This window comes from Pipistrellus hanaki, assembly GCF_964339955.1.
Source record: "Pipistrellus hanaki genome assembly, chromosome: 15".
Classification (NCBI taxonomy): domain Eukaryota; kingdom Metazoa; phylum Chordata; class Mammalia; order Chiroptera; family Vespertilionidae; genus Pipistrellus; species Pipistrellus hanaki.
Window position 1 is genome coordinate 23,369,878 of NC_140517.1, and position 6,864 is coordinate 23,376,741.

The 6,864-nt window shown below is 42.6% G+C and overlaps 1 protein-coding gene across 1 annotated transcript in view; it reads right to left on the reverse strand.

Annotated features, from left to right (window-relative positions):
* Window positions 1-5,606, reverse strand: part of MBTPS1 (membrane bound transcription factor peptidase, site 1) — a 57,437-nt gene extending 51,831 nt beyond the window's left edge. Inside the window, exon 1 of the mRNA XM_084905555.1 lies at window positions 5,421-5,606. The gene's annotated coding sequence lies outside the window, so the exon portion shown is untranslated. The remainder of the gene's footprint in view (window positions 1-5,420) is intronic.
* Between the last annotated feature and the right edge of the window lie 1,258 nt (window positions 5,607-6,864).

Genomic DNA, 6,864 nt, shown 5'->3' on the forward strand with positions numbered 1-6,864 from the left:
CTAGTTAATGTAAAAAAGTTCTTACTACCTTTTAGAATGATATTTTGCCAGTGTGTATTTAAAAGCCTTAAAGACGAATGTAAAAAATGTTGGTCTAATAAATCCAGTAATAGCAATAAAAAGGAATACTAAGCTTTTCTAAATAATTTGCATGTATTAACTCATTTAATTCTCACAAAACCTGTTACTTCCCTCATTCTCAGATGAGAAAATTGAGGCCCAAGTAGCTCAAAACCTTGCCTGGAGTCACATGGCCACTGAATGGGAAAGCAAGGCTAGGAACTGGGGAAATCTGGCTTCAGAGGCCACACTCTTAAGAGGTAGGCTACACTGCTTTTCTAAAATCTCCCTTGGAAATTCATTCCATATATGTGTGAATCTAAGAGCATACAATGTGTCTAAGGATTATAACTTGGGGAAATTAGAGACCATCTAAGAGTATAATAGGAGATTAGCTAAATAATTATGGTTCATCCATATTATAGAACTAGAGGGCCGGTGCATGAAAATCATGCAATTGGGGGGGAGTCCCCTTAGCCCAGCCTGCGCCCTCTTGCAGTAAGGGACCCCTCAGGGAATGGGGATCGGGCCTAAGTGGGCAGTCAGACATCCCTTTGCAGTTGGGGCTCTCGCAGTCCGGGACCCCTTGCTCCTTATCGCCTGCCTGTAGTGGAGGCTGGAGAGGCTCTCGCTACCACAGCTGCGCTGGCCAGCCATGAGCGCAGCTTCTGGCTGAGAGGCACTCCCCCCTGTGGGAGTGCATTGACCACCAAAGGGCAGCTAATGTGTTGAGCATCTGCCCCCTGGTGGTCAGTGTGCATCATTCTTCCATTCGGTCAATTTGCATATTAGGATTTTATTATATAGGATATTAAGCAGCAATTCCCAATTATGTTCCTTAATTATATTCCTTGGGAAAGCTGAATAATGATACCCCAAAGATGTCCATATCTTAATCCCCAGGACCTGTAAATGTTACTTTGTAAGACTAAAGGGAATTTGCTGGTATAAACAAAGGATCTTGAGATGGGGAGATGAACATGGATTATCCAGGTGGGTCCATTGTAATTACAAGAGTCTTTGTAAGAGGGAGGCAGGAGCTCTGAGCTAGCAGATTTGATGATGAATGATGCTGTAGTAATCAGAGGAAGAGTTTGGAGCCAAGGAATGCAAGTGCTTCCAGAGGCTAGAGCCAAGGAACGCAGGTGCCTACAGAAACTAAAAAAGGAATGAAACCCTGCTGACATCTTAACTTTAGCCCATTGAGACTAACTTCGAACTACTAACCTCCAGAACTGTAAGATATTAAATTTGGGTTGTTTTAAGACACTAAGTCAGTAGAAATTTGTTACAGCAGCAAAAGAAAACTAATATATTTTCCAAAGAATATAGGGAAATACTCATGACACATTAAATCAAACTGTTAATGTACAATGTGATCCACACTTTGATTTTTATATATGTATCTATGTGCATAGGAAAAAAGAACATGAAAAGAGGTCTACCAAAGTGGTAACACAGGTTCTATTACATTTCAATGGTATGATACAGGTAGTTATTTTCTTCTTAAATTCTATTCATTCATATTTTTACAAAAAGTGCATGTTACACATTTATAATTAGATAAAATATATTACTTAAAAACCTTATAACCCTCATAAATAGAGGGTTATAAGGTAAATATTATCTAGAAAAATATTTTCTGGTAAAGACAGTAGCACAAAGATTCAAAATATTTAAATTTTAATTTTACATGTAATATAGTAAAGCTTAAAAGGGATTTAAAAAAAGCTTAAAATTTCCTAGGAATTGTTTACTAAAATCTGTGTCTCCCTCCTAAAGTAAGGCTAAGCTTTTAGCTAGTTCATTCTGAACAGACTTACCATCTGTAGTATCACTTACTCCTAGGGCCTAATTAGGGCTGTTACTGGATCCACTAAGTATTTACTGGATTTAATATCTATCAGTTCTATATAGAGAAGATCTGGTTATCTTTCCATACAAAGGTAAACTCTAAAAGATGGTATTTACATAATTGTAAGTTTCCAGAATTAAGTATAATTATGCCTCTAATACAGGTATAATAAAAATATATTGGACATCAAATACTGAATGCAAACAAACCAGTTCAAATAATACATGCCAAGAATGAGACTTAATGATATATTTTTAAAGGGAGACAAAGTAAAGGAAATGCATTATTTGGACAAGCAATTGATCTTGCTGACAACTAACATTCCATGAAATTCTGAGATTCTTCTACTCTACATTAAAAAAGAATATAGCTACGATTATAATTCTGGGTACAGCTAAAGTACATCTGAAATTATTTATTTACGAATTAAAAAACACAATTCAGATGAGAGGCAATTATTTGTATCACCCAATAGTCATCTAAGTATGTAGATAGACCTTGCTTTTAATAAATCTTTACTGAATTACCTCCAGGGAAAACAGAATTATGACTAGGCCATGAAAGGGTACCATTCAGTTCAATTAAAATTTAGCTGAAAAAATTCCACTTTTGTAACTAATTGCATAGTTGGCTGTATTAGCATTGTTTAATAGGCTAGCATTTAAGTGATGCCAGACCATATTGTCTTTAAAAAGGTGTGTTCTCATGCCTGATTGAACTGGTTCCTCCTGGCACATTCTGTCCACTAGTAAAGGTGGAGGGGGGAAGAACACATAATTCAGCCCAGAGTCAACAGTGCCCAAGTTAAAAAGATCCGGTTTACACAGTCTTTATTGCCTGTTCTTTCACATATGTTGTTCCGGTGTTCTATTCTCTTTATCCTCATTCCTCTAGCACTGGCTAGCCACATATGAGCACCCCCAAACTCAGTACTTTCCTCATTTTATTTTTTTAAAATATATATCTTATTGATTTTTTACAGAGAGGAAGAGAGAGGGATAGAGAGAAACACTGATGAGAGAGAATCATCAATCAGCTGCCTCTTGCACACCCCCTACTGGGGATGTGCCCATAATCAAGGTACATGCCCTTGACAGTAATTGAACCCGGGACCTTTCAGTCCACAGGCTAACACTCTATCCACTGAGCCAAACTGGTTTTGGCTCCTCATTTTACTTTAAATTCATTTCTTAAGCAAAAAGGCATTGTCAAAATTAATAAATCTAGGTAACAGATTTCTGCAGCACATCAAAACTGATGAGGAAAACAGAGAAGGAAAAATCAACTTAAGTGTCTCTTAACCACCTCCTCAGGCAAAACACTGTAAGAGACCAAAGTCCCCTACCTAAAACCAAATAAAGGTCTAGCTTCACATTCTTAATATTTCAATCACCAAGAGTTGGAATTGTCAAGCCTTTCCAATAAAATATAACCAATGTCTCAACTGTCTCCTAGTGCAAAGAGGTAGTTGCAAATTCCCATGCCCCCAAACCCTGCTTAAAGTACTAATGAGAGTCTTGTGCAGTTCACCTAAGTCTTCAGCCCTCCTAGTTCTTGTTACTTTAATTATCTGTGCCACAAAAATAAAGAGGCAGCCCGCAAGAACTACCTACAACCAGAATGATAAAAGACGGAATAAAAAAAAACAGCCGAAACCGGTTTGGCTCAGCGGATAGAGCGTTGGCCTGCGGACTGAAGGGTTCCGGGTTCGATTCTGGTCAAGGGCATGTACCTTGGTTGCCGGCACATCCCCGGTGGGGGGTATGCAAGACCCAGCTAATCGATGACTCGCTCTAACTCTCTATCCCTCTCTCTTCCTCTCTGTAAAAAAATCAACAAGATACATATATTTTTTTAAAATGTGAATTTGAAGGGAATGCTAAAAACCTCTAGAGTAGAAGAGAACCCATGGGTGCTTCAAGGCTCTTCAAGCACTTAATTAGAATTTTTTTTTTTTCATAGATACAAGCAACCCTTGATTTGATAACAATTGCTTGGGAATGCAATGGAGACAACTAGTAGGCAAGAGTCACGTGTCCCCCCCCCAAACACACACCCCCTTCCAATGAAGGCCTCTGGCCATGTGCATCATACACGGGAACATGAAATAAAATTTTATTTGCAAAAGGTGTTCTGTGTGAATGAATAAACAAAATGTTTTGTATCCATAAAAAAGAATAATACTGTGCCACAAAAAGGAATGGTGACACAAGCTACAACATGGATGAACCTTGAAAACATTATGCTAAATCAAAGAAGCTAGGCACAAGGGCCACGTATGATTCCACCTGAATCAAATATTTGGAAAAGAAAATTCTAGAGAAACATAAAGATTAGTGGTGATCTGGGGCTCAAGTTATAAATGAGTAGTGACTACAAACGGGCACCAGGGATCTTTTTGGGGTGATAGAAATGTTCTAAAAATGGATTGTGGTTATGATTACACATTATGAAATTTGATTTTTTTTTTTAAATCAATGAATCAGTACCTTAAAACAGGTGAATTCTGCAGGATGTAAATTTTACCTTAACAAAGCATTAATAGATTAAAAAAAGTTTGGAAGAATCACTGCTCTCCAGGCCCCCTCCCTTTTTATACATATACAAAATGAGACCTTGAAGTCAGAGAGCTACTTACCAGCACAGTTAAGACTAAAGGACCACGGGAAACGAAATTCTCCAGAGTTCAACTCAGATCTTAAGTCACACTATCTCTTGGTAGTTTCTTAAGGTAAATGTAAATGTTGAACTTAATTTGCATACACAAATAGGCCAAGCTTCTCAGTGGCTCTAACAAAAGCAAGGGGTAAACCACCTTAATAAAAATGATGTTGATCTGTAACAGTCATAGGAAGCACATCATGAGAGGGCATGGCAAGACCTGAAGATCCGACAGGTCTGAAAGGCATGCTGGTTCTGAGCAAACCAAAGAACCTCAGGGGCACCCTTGCCGACGAGCTTCTTACACTGCATTTTTGAAAATCAGAGGAGCAGTGTGCACAGACTCAGCGAGGGCACAGAACTGAGGTTCCCGAAAATCTGATACTAGAACCATTCCGGAGCATACCCTAGCACTCGGGTATGTTCGGGGGCTGAGGATCATAGCCAGAGCCCGGCACATTGTTTCACTCCGTTAAAGCTTATTTCACAGAAAGAACATGAAATTGAGCCAGCTGCCTCACCGTGTAAACACGCAGAAGAGGCCGGGCAGGGAGAACAGCCGTTTACGTCCCGGCAGGGTCTGGCGAGCCCAGGGGACTGTTCATTTTCTACCGTGTAGCCGTGTGTCTAAACGCCTCGCTTTACCGCACGCCCCGGGCCCGCGCCCCACAACCCGGGTTCGCTCCCCGCCGGTCCAGGGTCGCCGGGAAGCCCCAGCCCCCGCCACACCGCCGGCGCAGACCCCCATCCTCGGGGCCTCGGGCGCGAGGAGCACCTCAGAACGCGCGGACAGCCGCGCAGATCGGGAGATGCGGTGACTCCCAGAGCGGGCCCCCTCACTTACCTGCTGCCGCCTCACGCTCGGGTCCGGGGGGCCCAGGATGACGGCTTCTCCGCGGCGAACACGCCTCGAGTCTCCATTCGGGGCTGTTTACTCCCAACTCTCGCGAGAATGCGCCATGGGACAGGGAGACCCGGGGCTGAGAACGCCTGCCCCGCCGGCTGTGCGTAGCCTGCGTGAGGCCTGCGTGCGCACTCTGAACGCCGCAGGGTCTGGGCCGGAAGACGAACGACAGTCTCGCGACGTTTGAGGCCCTGGGGAAGGGGCGGGGCAGCAGGCTGTTCGCCTTGCTCTGTGCTAGCAGCAGTACCTGGCGTGGGGTGCTCTAGGTTTTGGGGCCAGGCTTTTAGAGTACAGGCACGAAAGCAGCCACGCTGGCCCATGTCCTGCGGACAACAAACCTGACGGAACGGCCCCCGTGGCCAGCATTTGCTATAAACGCCAGAAACGGTATCCAGCGCCCAAGCCCGGGCGCCACCAACTCTGCAAACCCCTACCTGTTCACCTACAAGGCAGCTGAGAGCAGTCACCTGTGAGTCAGTCAGTTTCCTGTCTCACTCCCACCCTGACAGGCGAAACCCCTGCCCCAAATCTTGTCTGCTCCACTCCGGTCTCCTCTCCGCCTTGCCTGGACCAATAAGACTTAATGTTACCCCCTTCAAAGAAACAAGTATCAAAAGTGTGCCTCCACCAAAATGCGTGGGTGATTTCAATGCTAGGGATCACAGGCTGTTTTCTGTAGAAATGCTGAAGTGGACCATACTTGGCTTGGGCACAATTGGGGAACGGAAAAACATATTTTAGGTAAGGTAATGTTTATGAAAAATGATGTACTATGTAATCAAATAAAACTGCTTATGTTTTAACTTTCCACCGCAGCATGATAATGTTGCAAAGGACCAATATGACCAGAAATATCACAGCACTTCATCTTCCCTTTAACAAACTGGTTTAATATAGTGGGTACATAATCACCTGCTAGATTTTGATCTTGGGCAAGTTGCACCTCTGTTTTTTATACTTCACCTTCCTACTCCCCTTCCCCTCCAAGATATTAATACCTACCTCATAGGAGGGTTAAATAAAACATACAAAGCTTAAGTCATAATATGTTCAGTAAGAAGTGGTGGTTACATCTAAACCAATCCACACCTGGTGAAACAGTCTCCCCCGTTTTGAGATCCTCAAAGTTAAGCAGAACTCCCTGCTGCCATGATTAATGCACTTGATCTTAAACTTAACTGTTCTAAATTGAGATAAATTGATTTTGGCCAGGGTTCTTTTTAAGGGCCCTTTAAGTCACTGTACCACTGAATACATAGCCCAAGTGTCAAGGGCTAAGGTAGGCTAGTGCATTGCAAACATCCTTGGCAGGGAAGCCCAAAAATAGGGAAGTAAAGAATGCTGCCAGCTCCTTAGAACCATGTAAACTGAAGGGGACTCAGAC